Below are 14,721 nucleotides of genomic sequence, written 5' to 3' on the forward strand. Positions count from 1 at the left end.
AGCGGTGAAAAGAAACCTCCCCCTCTGAGTTTGCAAGCTTACGTAGCATACATGTGTTCTCTTTACACTCATTTGGGATAATGTTTTCCACACGGAGTGTTTCCAGCTCAGGAACTGCCTTTTTCCACGCTCTGTGACCATGTTACTGACCCACCTCAGGCGAGCGCCAGGGAAATACTTTATGTGAAAGATACCAAAAAGGTCTTTCTTCAAACTGGCGCTCTTTTTTGCATACACTGGTGGAGCATTTGCGGTTTACACAATTGGGTGTACTTTGCCTTTTATTATTAGAGACAATGTTCTCAAATGCAAAGAAACCTACTAAATTACCCTCCCACCCACACACACACACACTAAATCATCTCTGGCATTATTTTCAAAACTTCAAGGCTTTTAAAATAAGTTTAATAAGCTGCCTTAGTGGATGTGTAATCTGTAACTTTTGTTTAAGGACTATATGCTCATTTTTTTTTCCTTTCAAAAATGCATCAATGCTTGAAAATATAGTTTTGAAAATTTTCTCATCAAGGTGATGTGTTACCAGACTGGAGGGCACTGGGAACGTTTTGCAATTACTGTGCGTGTGGTTTAGAGTGCAAGATTTTTCAGGAGGGGAAAAAAAAGGACACTGAATGCACATGGGGCGGTAGTTTCTGCTGTGGGTCAGTACATCTTCGACTGCTAACCCATCTCTTCCCTCTTAATGAGGCCGTAGCCTGGATAAACTGCCCTAGCAAATATGGGAAATGAAATTCCCTTTCCATTTTTCTGTTGTGTTGCCAACTCCAGTGGTAACTAGAAACCATATTTTGAGAACATTAAAATTCAAACAAGCAGAAATCCTAATAAAGTCCCACAGATGTTCAGAGGCCAATGTAGTGTTCCAGACTTAGGACGTCTTTGCAGGAGCTGTTGCTTTGAAAGTGCTCTTCTGGGTCTTTGCTTGGGAAACCACAAGAGAAAGAAACCTCCCATTGAGCCTGACGCCAAGGTCACCAAGAATGTGGACAAAATGACAAGTGTGGTGAAGCTGATTTTGAAAGCCCGACCAGGCCTGAGTTTGAGCTGTGTGACTTGAGTCAGGCTCTGCATGTCTCTGAGTTGATTCCTTCATTCAAGGAATAGACACAAGTGTCAACCTTTAGAGTGTTGTGAGAATTGATGAGAAATTAATGCACAAGCTGTGCAGTGGTCACTATCTCATTAGCTTGGTGTGTAATTGTCAGGAGCAGCCTCTTGCTATTGAAACACTGCACCTGCCACGTTCCTGGAAGATGTGAGCCTCAGGAGGAGATTCGCACCTGGGGAGAAGCTGCCTACAGATTTCACATTTTTCTTGCCCTGTCTCTGATGCCAGCGGCCAGCAGTTGGAACAGGTTTACCTCTCTTCTTTGGTGACCCCTTATCATGGTCTGGACAGGCTGAAGTTTTTAAATAATTTTACTCAACACTAAGGAGAAGAAGAAGAAGAAGAAGAAGAAGAAGAAGAAGAAGAAGGAGGAGGAGGAGGAGGAGGAGGAGGAGGAGGAGGAGGAGGAGGAGGAGGAGGAGGAGGAGGAGGAGGAGGGGAGAAGAGGAAGAAGAAGAAGGAGGAGGAGGAGAAGAAACTCATTCTAGAAAATACAAAAAGCATCCCTATCTCACACTTTTAAGGCTTTACAATTTTCTAGCTTCAGAGGTTGCTGGGGATGCTTCCTGTCTGTTCTCTGCCTTTCTCCACTTGGCTGGTACCATCACACTTCTGCCCTTCTGCCATACAGGAGACATTTACTGGATGCTTTAGATTGTGCTGCTGTGTGTCAGTGTCTGCTTCTCTCATTCCATGTGTAGAAAATTGAGGGCAAAATCCAAATGTTAATGTTCCTCAAAACAGTGTTTCGCAGACTTCATTCTCTGGCACATCAACCTGGAAGGTTTTGCCATATTCACATGCCTCTGGCTGTATTTTTTGCTAAAAAATATCGCTCAATTTAAACAAAAATATTAAGTAGGTTTGTTAAAAAGCGACTCTACATCATAAATGGGAAACCATTTGGAGCCCTGATGAGAGCTGAGAGTCATGATGCTGTACGGTCCAATACAATGGAAAAACGATGTTACTAAGTTCCCCTGTTAACGATGGTCTGCTGAAGGATCTGAATCTAGGGCTACTGTCTCTTTGTTAAAAAGAGTAATTAGAATTAGATGTTGAAGATAAATAACACCAAACCAAGATTTGCTCTTGACTTTACCAGAATGATTAATAGAATTGGAAAAAAGACTATCTCATATGTGAGTCAGATCTACGTAATAGGGTGTCCAAGAGCTACCTCAAATCCCTCTCCCTCTATACTTGGGGAAATCCTGAATTAGAGTAGTGGTTCACAAATCTTTAATGTATATGAGAATCACCAGAGGAATTTATCAAAGTCTTGGGGGCACACCCTCAAAAATTGCAGATCAGTCCACTCGTGTTCATGGTAACATTAGTCATAATAGTCACAAGGTGGAAGCAATGCATGCTCACTGATGGATGAATGGATAAACAAAATGTGGTTTATACATACAAGGGAATATTATTCAGCCTTAAAAAGGAAGGATGTGTTCTGGGGCACCTCGGTGGCTCAGTCGGTTAAGTGGCCAGCTCTTAATCTCCACTCAGGTCTTGATCTCAGGGTTTTGAGTTTGAGCCCTACCTAGATTGGGCTCCCTGCTGGGCATTGAGCCTATCTAAAAAAAAAAAAAAGAAGAAGATTCTGACACATGCTACAACATAGATGAACTCTGAGGAGACTGTATTTAACTACCACATAGAGTAGTCAGATTCAAAAATAGAAAGTACAGTGTTGGTTGTTAGGAACTGGGGGAGTGGGAAGTCACTGATAAATGGGGACATTTTGTTGTTTCCAGTTTTCGTCTATTACAAATAAAGCTTCTGAGAGCAATTGTGTATGAGTGTTTGGTTGAACATGAGTTTTCACTTTTCTGGAATAAATGCCCAGGAGAGTAAGTGGTGGGTCATACAGTTGTTTCATGTTCTGTTTTTAAGAAACTGCTAACTTAAAAAAAAAAAAAAAAGACAAGAAAAGAAAATGCTAACTTGTTTCCCAAAGCATCTGTACTATTTTACATTCCCACCAACACTGTATCAATGATAGTTTCTCTGCATCTCAGGCACCATTTGCTTTTACCACTGTTTTCTTTTTTAGCTGTCATGATGAGCATATAGTGATATCTCATTGTGCTCTTCCTTTGCATTTTTCTGATCCATAGTCAGACATGTTATCCATTGTGCCACTGGCCCTCACTTAATTTGCATTTTTCTAGTGGCTAATGATGTTCAGCATCTTCTTATGCTTATTTGGCATCTGTATATCACCCTTGTTGAAATGTCTTCTCATGTCTTTTGCCCATTTTCCAGTTGAATTGTTCTTTTTGCCATTGAGTCCTGAGAGTTCATGATATATTCCAGATTGGAGTTTATTGAGACATATGGTTTACAAATAGGTTCTCCTAGTTTGTAGCTTGTTTTTTCATGCTTTTAATAAGGTCTTTCAGGGAGCAAAAATTTTGAATTTTAATAAAGTCCAATTTATCAATTATTTATTTAATTTTATTTTTTCCAATTTATCACATTTTTAAAATATTTTATTTATTTATTTGAGAGAAAGAGAGCACAAGCAGAGGAAGGGGCAGAGGGAGAGGGAGAAGCAGACTCCCTGCTGAGCAAGGAGGTCAATGTGGGACTCGAACCCAGGACTCTGGGATTCTGACCTGAGCTGAAGGCAGATGCTTAACCGACTTAGCCACCCAGGCACCCCAATTTCAATTTTTTAAATAGGCCATGCTTTTGGTATCATGTCTTGGAATTCTTTCTTAAAAAGACTATTTTAGAGTAGTTTTATGTTTAAAACCAAATTAGAGGGTGGTACAGAGATTTTCCAAATAGCCCCTGCACCTGCACATGTATGGCATCACCCATTATGGACATTGCTCACCAGAATGATACATTTTTTAAAATAGATTTTATTTATCTATTCATGAGAGACACAGAGACAGGTAGAGACACAGGCAGAGGGAGGAGCAGGCTCCCTGTGGGGAGCCTGATGTAGGACTCGATCTCAAGACCCCAGGATCACACCATGAGCCAAAGGCAGATGCTCAACCACTGAGCCACCCAGCACCTTGATACATGTTTTTAACCAAAGATGAACCTATATTGACACATCATGATTCCTCAAAGCCCATAGTTTACCTTAGGGCTCGCTCTTGGTGTTGTACATTCTACGTGTTTGGACAAATGTATAATGAGATACATCTATCATTCTACTATCATACAGAGTATTTTAACTGACCTAAAAATCCTGTTATTTGCCTATTCATCCCTGCCCCAGTCATTGATCTTCTTGTCTCTATAGTTTTGCCTTTTCTAGAATATCTTATATTTGGAATCCTACTATAGGTACATAGCCTTTTCAGATCTGGCTTCTTTAACTTGGTAATATGCATTTAAGATTCCTTCATGTCTTCTCATGTCTTGATCATTTCTTTTCAGCACTAAGTAATATTTCTTTGTCTGGGTGTACCCTAGTTTACTTATCTATTTTATTTTATTTTATTTATTTATTTTTTACTTATCTATTTACCTACTGAAAAACATCTTAGTTGCTTCCAAGTTTTGGCAATTATGAAAAAAGGTCTTCTAAATTCTTTGTGCAGATTCTGCATAGACATAAACTTGTGTAGACATAAACTTTTACTTCTTAGATAAAAGAAAAGCCTAATTGCTGAGTCATATGGTAAGAATATGCTTAGTTTTATAAGAAACCACGAAACTGTCTTTCAAAGTGGCTATACTATTTTGTATTCCCACCAACAATGTATGAGAGTGCCTGTTGCTCCACATCCTCACTAGCATTTGGTGTTGTCAGTGTTCTGGACTTTGGCCATTCTAATAGGTGTTCGGTGGTATCTTATTGTTGTTGTTGTTTTTTCCTTATTGTTGTTTTAATTTGCATTTCCCTGATGACATATGATGTGGAGCACTTTTTAATATCTGTATAATTGAATATATAGTATAATATACATAATATGTATTATATGTTAATATAATATTTATTATATATTATATATCATATAATACAGTATATATTATACATGTAAATATAATACCTGTATAATTGCCATCTGTATAATTTCTTTGGTGAGTTGTCTGTTGAGGTTTTGGCCTATCTTTCAGTTGAATTGCTTGTTTTCTTATTGCTGAGTTTTAAAAGTTCTTTGTATATTTTGGATATCAGATATGTCTTTTGCAAATATTTTCTCCCGGTCTGTGGCTTGTCTTCTCATTGTCTTTATACTATTTTTTACAGAGCAGAAGTTTTCAGGGTTTTTTGTTTGTTGGTTTCTTTTTTACATTTCTTTAAATTTAAATTCGATTTGCCAACATATAGTATAACACCCAGTGCTCATCCCATCAAGTGCCCTCCTCAGTACCTGTCACCCAGTTACCCCATCCCTCCACCCACCTTCCCTTCTGCAACCTTTTATTTCCCAGAGTTAGGAGTTAGGAGTCTCTTCCGTTTTTTGTTTTTGTTTTTAAAGATTTTATTTATTTATTCATGAGAGACATGGAGAGAGAGGCAGAGACACAGGCAGAGGGAGAAGCAGGCTTCCCACAGGGAGCCTGATGCGGAACTCAATTCCAGGACCCTGAGATCACGTCCTGAGCCCAAGGCAGACACTCAACCACTGAGCCACCCAGGCATCCCAGAGGTTTTCAGTTTTAAAGAAGTCCACTTTATCAATTATTTCTGTCACGGATCATGCCTTTAGTGTAGTGTCTAAAAAGATATCACCATACTCAAGGTCATTGAAGTTTTCTCCTATGTTTTCCTGTAGGAATTTTATATTTTTGAGTTTTATATTTTAAAGTGACCTATTGTGAGTTTATTTGACCCATTATAAGTTACATTTTGTGAAGGGTATAAGGTTGGTGTCTAGATTCAATTTTTTTTCATGTGGATGTCTAGTAGTTCCAGCAATGTTTGTTGAAGAGACTATCATTACTCCATTGCATTGCCTTTTCTCCTCTGTCAAAATTCAGTTGACTGTATTTATATGGGTCTCTTTCTGGAATCTCTGTTCTGTTCCATTGATCCATTTGTCTATTCTTCACCAATATCACACTCTTTTGATTACCATAGTTTTACAGGAAGTCTTGAAGGCAAGTAGTATCAATCTTCCAAGTTTGTTCTTCTCTTTCAATATTGTGTAGGGTATTCTGGGTCTAGTTGTCTCTCCATATATAAACTTTTGCTTCTCCATATAAACTGGTTTGTTGATATCCACAAACTTAACTTGCTGGGATTTTTATTGGGATTGCATTGAATTTACAGACCAAGTTGGAAAGAACTGACATCTTGATAACATGACTCTACCTGTCCACAAACATGGAATATATCTCCATTTATTTAGTTGTCTTTAAAATTTCATTCATCAAAGCTGTCTACTTTTCTTCATATATATCTTGTACACATTTTGTTAGATCTATACTTAAGTATTTCATTTTGGGGGGTGCTAATATAAATGGTATTGTGTTTTTAATTTCAAATTTCACTTGTTAATTGTTGGCATGTAGGAAAACAATTGACTTTTCTATATTAGTCTTGTATAAATAAAACTTACTATAATTGTTTATTAGTTCCAGGAGTTTTTTGGTCAATTCTTTTGAATTTTCTACATAGACCATCATGTCATCTTGACTAAAGAGTGTTTTGTTTCTTTCTTCCCAATCTATACATCTTTTATTTCCTTCTCTTGACATACTACATTAGTAAGGACTTCCAGCATAATGTTAAAGAGGAATGGTGAGAGGGAACCTTCTTGCCTTGTATCTGACCTTAGTGGGAAAGTTTTCAGTTCTCATCATTAAGTATGAAGTTTAGCTGTAGATTTTTCATAATCTTTTTCAGGATAGAGAAGCTTCCCTCTATTCCTATTTTACTGAGAATTTTTATCATGAATGAATATTGGATTTTGGCAAATGCTTTTTCTGCATCTATTGATAAGATCATGTGATTTTTCTTATTTAGATGTGATGGATTACACGAATTAGTTTTCAGATGTTGAACCAGTCTTGTATATCTGAGATAAGCCCCACTTGCTTGTGGAGTACATTTCTTTTTATACATTGTTGAATTTGATGTGCTAATATTTTGTTGAGAATTTTTGCATCTGTGTTCATGAGGGATATTGGTCTATAGTTTTCTTGTTTTTGTAATGTCTTTGTCAGGTTTTGGTTTTGGGGTAATGCTGTCCTCACAGAATGTGTCAGGGATTATTTCCCCGCCTTTATCCTCTGAAAGAGATGGTAGAGAATTGGTATCTTTTGTTCCTTAAGTGTTTGGTAGAATTTACCAGTGAATCCACCTAGGTCTTGTGCTTTCCATTTTGGAAGGTTATTAACTATTGATTCAATTTTTAAAATAGAGGGTTATTCAGGTTGTGTCTTCTGGGTGTTCTGACAGATTATGTCTTTTAAGCAATTAGTGCATTTTATCTAGATTATCAAATTTGTGAACATAGACTAGTTCATAGTACTCCTTATTATCTTTTTAATGTTCATGGAATCTATACTGATGAATCCTCTTTCATTTCTGATCTTAGTTTTGATATGTTGAATTAATATTTATCATGTGCATTATTGTTTTCTATTTATTACCATTGTTCTTTGTTCCTATTTTTGTCTTCTCCTTTTATGCCTTTCTCACTATGTTCTGCCAATCTGTGAATATAGAACGTATGTACATTTATTTAGATCTTTGATTTGTTTCATCAGCATTTTGTTGTTTTTACCATACAAGTCCTATACTCTACCAATAGATAGAGTGCTTTGGATTTCCTGGTCCAAGGTCAAGTTGGGAAATTCAAACCAAATCTAACCCATTAGCATTTAATTTTATTTGAGCAATTGTAAATGGTTTTGTATTTTTAATTTTAATTTTCATGTATTTGTTGCTACTATCTAGAAATACTGAATTTTATATGTTTATCTTGTAACCCATGACTTGCTCATCTCACTTACTAGATCTAGGAATTTTTTTGTAGATTCCTTGGACTATTATAAACAAAGCTTCTATAAATATTCATGTATAAGTCTGTGTATTAATTCTTTGTATGAATTCATTTCTCTTAAGTAAACAACTAGAGGAGTGGGATGGTTAGAAAATCTAGAAAGTAAGTGTTTAATTTCCTAAGAAATTATAAAATTGTTTTCCAAATATTTTGAGGATTTGATATTTTCATCGATATTATTGGAGAATTCTAGTTGTTTATTCTCAGCAACATTTGGTATTACTGCTAGGCTTTTTCATTTTAACCATTCTAATAGACGATTCTCATTGCAGTTTTAATTCATATTTTCCTAATGACTAATATTGTGCATCATTTCCTATACTTACTTGCCATCCATGCATCTTAGTGAAGCATCTGTTAAAACTCTTTTGCCCATTTTTGTTGTTTGTTCATTTTCTTATTGTTGAATTTTCTACGTAAGTGATCATACTGTTTCAGATAAAGACAGTTTTACTTTGTTACTTTAGGTGCCTTTTCTTTCTTTTCTTTGCTTTACATCCATGTCTACACCCTCTATTACAGTGTTGGATAGAAGTGGTTAAGTACAGATATCCTTGTTTGTTCCTTAAAGTGAAAGCTTTCAGTCTTGCACTGTTAATTATGATTTTTTTCCTGTCGTTTTTCTTCTTCTTCTTCTTCTTCCTCTTCTTCCTCTTCCTCCCTCCTTTTTCTCTTCTTCCTCCCCAACTCCTCCTTTTCCTCCTTCTCCACCCTTTTGTAGATTGAGGAAGTTACCTTCTGATTTCTAATTTTCTGAGAATTTTTATCAGATTGGATGCCAGATTTTGCCAAATGCTTTTTCTGCATCTATTGAGATGATCGTGTGGTTTTTCTTTTTTAGTCTATTACTATGGTCAATTACATTGATTGATTTTCTAATGATAAATTAACATTGTATTTGGAAGATAAATCCCACTTGATGTATTATCCTTTTTTGTGTTTGTTGCATTTGATATACTAAAATTTTGTTTTTAACTTTTGTATTCATGTTCATGGGTTTTCTTTTTCTTTGTCTTGTTTTGGTATCAGAGTAACACTGGCTTCAAATGATAAATTTAGAAGTTTTTATTTTTTTAAGTTTTTGGAAAAATGTATATGGAATTGGCATTAATTCTTCCTTAAATTCTTGGTTGACTTTCACTAATGAAGCGATGTGGGGCTGGAGGTTTTTTTTTTTTTTTTTTTGTGAGATGTTTTTTAACTATAATTAAATTTCTTTAATGAATAAAGGGCTATTTTGGTTATCTATTTCTTCATGAGCAAGTTTTAGTAGTTTTGGTCTTTCAAGGAATTTGCCCATTTAATCCAAGTTGTCAAATTTAAGTATAATTAGTGTTTTTCAAAATATTTCTTTATTATTATTTTAATATCTATAGAAACTGTAGTGATATCACCTCTCTCATTCCTGACATTGATCATTTGTATCTTCTCTCTTTTGAGAGCTTAAGCCCTGGTTTTTATATCATCTCTGCCACTTACTATCTAGCCAGTTGCATATACTCTAGAGTCTTCAGGTTTTTTTAAGTTAAAAGGGTGAGGTTCTCCAAAATATCTTCCATTTTTGATAGACAATAAGTGTGATCAGTCTACCTTGAGATTTGCCTACATTATTAATCTTCTTGTAGAACCAATTTTTGGTTTCTGATCTTCTCTATTGTTTTTCACTTCAATGCTTTATGTATTATTCTTTATTATTTCCTTTCTTTTTTTTCTACTTTCTTTTTTGAAGATGTATTTATTTATTTTAGAGAGAGAGTACATGCAGGATGGGGAGGGGCAGAGAGAGAGGGAGAGAAAGAATGACAAGCAGATTTCATTGCTGAGTGCAGAGCACAGTGATCTCACAACCCTGAGATCATGACTTAAGCCAAAATCAAGAGTCAGATGCTAAACCAACAGCCACCCAGGTGCCTCTTTTTCTTTTTCTATTTTCTCCAGGCAGGCACAAGGTGATTGATTTAAGATATTTTTTTCTTCTCTAACATAAGTGCTTAGTGGTATAAACTTTCAAATAATGTCATATTGTTTTTAAATTTTTCATTCAGTTCAACATACTTCACAATTTCCTTTTTGACTTCTTCTTTGACTTATAGGTTATTTAGAACTTCGCTATTTGATTTCCAAATATTTGGGCATTTCTCATTTTTTTATTGAATGCCTCATATTTCAAAGTTTATGTTGCTGAATGCTATATTTTGTTACATTGCTTTAATGAACGCTGGTCTTCTCTGGGTAGGTACATAAGCTATTTGGTGACCTTCTCGATTCTTGTTTGATCTCCCATGGCTTGTGTTTAAGTTCCTTGAGAGAGGATCAAAAGTTGCCTTTACTCTAGGGCTACATTAGCCCATTGCTCAGGCATTACCTTCCTGGTGTCTTTTAAAAATTCCATTTATTCTGGAGATTCCTTTTTCTTTCTTTCTTTCTTTTTTCTTTTTCTTTTTTTTTTTTTTAAAAGATTTTATTTATTTATTCATGAGAGACACAGAGAGAGACAAAGAGAGGTAGAGACACAGGCAGAGGGAGAAGCAGGCTCTATGCAGGGAGCCTGACGCAGGCCTCAATCCTCGGTCTCTAGGATCACGCCCTGGGCAGAAGGCGGCACTAAACCACTGAGCCACCCAGGCTGCCCTCTTCTGGAGATTTCTATACTTTGGCTTGGGGGAATTTGAACAACTCCCAGCACTGTGTGAGCTCTAGGAATTGTTCAGCTCTCCTTTCCGTGGTAGCTGTTCTTTCCTTCCCCCACAGCATTTCTTTGCTTGACCTCCTAAAGTGCAGATTAATATTTGAACAAAGACTCAGCAGCAGGGGCAGGGTTGGGGAGGGGAGTGGATTCTATGCAGATTTCTGGATTTCTACCCTGCAGATTTTAGCTATCTAGATCTCCCTGGGCATCAGTCATAGTCTCCTCAACTCACTGAGACCACTGAACTCAGTTTCTGTTCCCTCCACCTGAGCTACAGTTGAGAAGTTGCTTCCAGGTAAACAGGGTGCTTGTAGAGTTCACCTCATTTGTTCTCTTCTCTTGGGAATCACAGCCCTGTGCTTCCTGTTATCTAATGTCTGGAGACAGCTGTTCCATATATTTTATAAGGGTTTTTAGTTGTTTCCAACAGAAGGCTAATGCTAGCCTATGTTACTCCATCAGGGTAGAAAATAGAAGTCATCTCTAGATTTGGAAATGTTATTAATTATAAAGTTAATCCTCAGTCTTCTTCATGATATCTTAGTTGGCTTATGGTTTTTATTACATTATATTCCACAAAGCACATAAAAAGACCCCAGGAAAGGTAGCTGGAAAGGACCACAGGCTGGAGCGCTGAAGCCCTGGTTCTGGTACTACCTCGGTCACTTACCTGTTTTCTAACCAGTTGTATAAATTCCCAGGGCATTAGCTTTCACCTCTATAAATTAAGATGGTGGGACTCTCCATTTTTCTTCTACTTTTGAAAGTCAATGAAAGAATGTATAATCCCATTCTTGTTCACAGTGTCCTTTAGGAATATGTCCTGCTTTTCTGATCATGCCATGTCCTTTATAAAATATAAGACAGAAAAGGGAGGTCTTCAGAGAAATGAGAATAGGATAATCAAAGGATGAGGGTGGCTAGTGTGAAATGGCTGGAAAAAATTAGGATCTTTGTCTGAGACAAATTAAGGGGAGATCAGTATGCTCAAAATCAATCGCTGTGTGCAGGTGTAGTAAGAGTGAACAGAGAATTGCAAAGGACTTCCTTCCATTTGCTGTTTATGCTAGGAATTCTGGCACAATCCTCAGAGTATGACACACAAGAGAGAAATTTGAGCAATATTAGGAAAGAATTTAGAAATATCAAAACAAAGTCAGTGACCTCAAATGCCAAGTACATGATGTCATTGGTGTCACAGAGAAAACAGGCCATTTCATTATCCTATAGGGGTGTCAAACCCATATGTTTCATGTGGCTGAGCCATCTTCTCTAGGGGGTGGTCTTGCTCATCAAAGATTTCGATCCCGTATCTTTTGAAAACAAGTGTACTAGCCTATTGAAAAAGCACACCTCATAGTTGAGTAAAAGTGCAACTGCGTTTCTTCCACTGTCCTTCCACAATTTAGTTTCTGAGATCATCTTTCCTGCTCCTGCATAAATACTCTAGCAGCCCATAATTTACTGCTCATTCTTAGGTGACAGATGATCTATGTCCACTAAGTCACAAACACTGTCCTGATGCAAAAATTAGAGAATCCAGTCCTGTGTCATGCTAAAAGCCTTGAACTTAATTGCTGTTAAATCTCCCTAGTTCTTCCTGCAAGCTCACTTCCCCAAGCTGGGTGAGCTTCAGGTTAGCAGCCTGCAGCAAGGGAAAGGACAGTGGTGCTTCCATTTGTCCACCTCATGGTTCTAGTCAACATCCCCCTTCCACCTTGAGAGCTGCTATCACACCCCCACCAGGTCCGGCGGGGCTAGGGGAGACAGGGAGAGGTGCCACGTAGGGCAGCTCTTGCCTAAGCCACTGCTCTTGCCATTTTTCCCTTGAGATGTCATTTTCTCACTGCTTCTCTTTCTCTTACAATTTCCTTGACCCTGCAAGCCTGCTTCCTCTATGTCTCTGTTCCAATGGTTGTTAGTGACTCCTTCTTCAGCCCCCGGACATGCAGTAGACCATCTGCAGCTTCCTGCAGGTGGCCCTCTTGGACAGAACCCAAATCAGTCCCCATATGGCTCACTATGTGCCTCGGGGCCCACAGCTCGTCCAAGGAACACTCGTACATCCCTGACCTAGGGCTGCTGTGGGTCCCAAGGCTGTAGCATTCTTCCTCTGATACTGCTCTGAAGCCATCAGCTCTCCTGCCTTTCAGATTCCTACCTGGTAGGAATTAGACTCCCACCAGTGTCAATTGCAGCTTCCTCAACAGGAAGCTGGGTACCAGCCTCTAAGTCTCTCAGTCTCAGGATAATACTTCTGCTCTCAGACGGATCTTCACCCCCTCTGGCTCACCCTGGTCAGGGGTTGCCCTCCTTCCAGCGCCCCTGAGATCAGGGAGCTTCGCTAAACTACACCACTCCCCTCTGAGATATCCCTCTTCTCATCTCCATTCCCTGACCTTCCTTCCATATATCATTTTTTTAAAAGATTTTATTTATTTGAGAGAAAGAGAGAGAGAGAGAGAAAGGGTGAGCACAAGCAGAGGGGGAAGGGAGAGAGGGAAAGGAAGAAGCAGACTCCCTGCTGATCAGGAAGCCAGACACTAAAGGGGGGAAAGGGGTGGATCCTAGTACCCTGGGATCATGACCTGAGCTGAAGGCAGACGCTTAACCAACTGAGCCACTCAGGCGCCCCTATTCATATATCTCTTGTTGGAGATGAAAAGTCTGCAGGTTCTTGAGGCCATCTACTTCGAAAATCTTCATAACATGGTTTGGCACCTTTCTCTGAAATTGTACATCTATTGTGTTTTGTTGCTTGGTGGAAACTTCAGTTTTAAGATCCTATTACACAAGTAATAAACAAACATGATTCATAGACCAAGCCTTGAACCACAGACCAGTGGTGTAACATCCATTTTTACTAAACATTTTGATTTCTGAGTGTGTCATGTAAAAACAACTTGAGGGGACAACTTTCAGGTCTTACTTAACCCTTGGCCAGTTGTGTTATTCAGCACTTGTTAGCAAGAGCTGTAGGCATACGGAGTTCATACAGTAATTCGGGATGCAATAACTTAGTGAGGGGATATTTTTTATGTGGCAGGAGATGGATCCCCAAGGACATCACATGGCCTTGGCCCCTCAGGCCTCTTCTGGCACAAAAATGTGGCAAGTCTATGATCATCTGGCTGTACAAGAGGGCAGGAAAGTGGCTTTGCAATACTGAGCCACTACGAGACATATTCTCCCAAATTAACTCCCTCACCAGCTGACTGCTCTAAACCCAGACTTCACAGGCACCATAATAGTATGTTTCAGTGAGGTTTGAGGGGAGGAGAGGGTTCTATTTTCTGAGGTCAGAATAGCCTTACAGGGTTGCTTGAGTCCAAAGCCGAGAGAGAAGGGAAATAAGTACCAGCCTTCAGTTCCCAGATGTGGCATAACCAGATCGTGTGTGCTGCTGGCTGGCCCTGACCTTGGTAGTTAAGACTGTGAGCCAGGAAGGCTGTGTGTTATAGAGATTTTTCCCTTTTTGTTTGTTTGTATAAAACCAGGGAGGGAAATAGTTGAGTAAAATCCAAGAGTTTCTTTTATTTCACTTCTCTAGGGGCCTGAATCATGGCCTGGGAAGGCACTTGCTTGATATTTGGTTTGTTAAAGTGGTGACTCTGAGCTGGTGTCTCTGAGCCTTTTTGAAACTGTAGCCACCACCCCACTTCTTTTTAATTTAAAATCAATTAGTTAACACATAGCGTGTTCTTCATTTCAGAGGTAGAGTAGCCCCTTTTGATGAGCATAAAACTTTCCCACTTCCCTGAAAAGTCTGATTTTCTCTCCTTCTCACCTTGCAGTGTCCTTGAGATTCATATGCTTTGTGAAGTCGTGGCAGTGGAGATGTTCCCAACTTTACTTTCAATAGTTTCTATGACAGACACGATAGCGATGGGGTGGCTTTCCAAATATGTAAGCATGTT

The 14,721-nt window shown here is 38.3% G+C and overlaps 1 protein-coding gene across 1 annotated transcript in view; it reads left to right on the top strand.

The window, feature by feature from the left end:
* LVRN (laeverin) overlaps positions 1–14,721 on the top strand; it is a 66,269-nt gene that overhangs the window by 1,792 nt on the left and 49,756 nt on the right. The gene's annotated exons all lie outside the window — the stretch shown is intronic.

Source organism: Canis lupus, chromosome 10, assembly GCF_048164855.1.
Source record: "Canis lupus baileyi chromosome 10, mCanLup2.hap1, whole genome shotgun sequence".
Taxonomy (NCBI): Eukaryota; Metazoa; Chordata; class Mammalia; order Carnivora; family Canidae; genus Canis; species Canis lupus.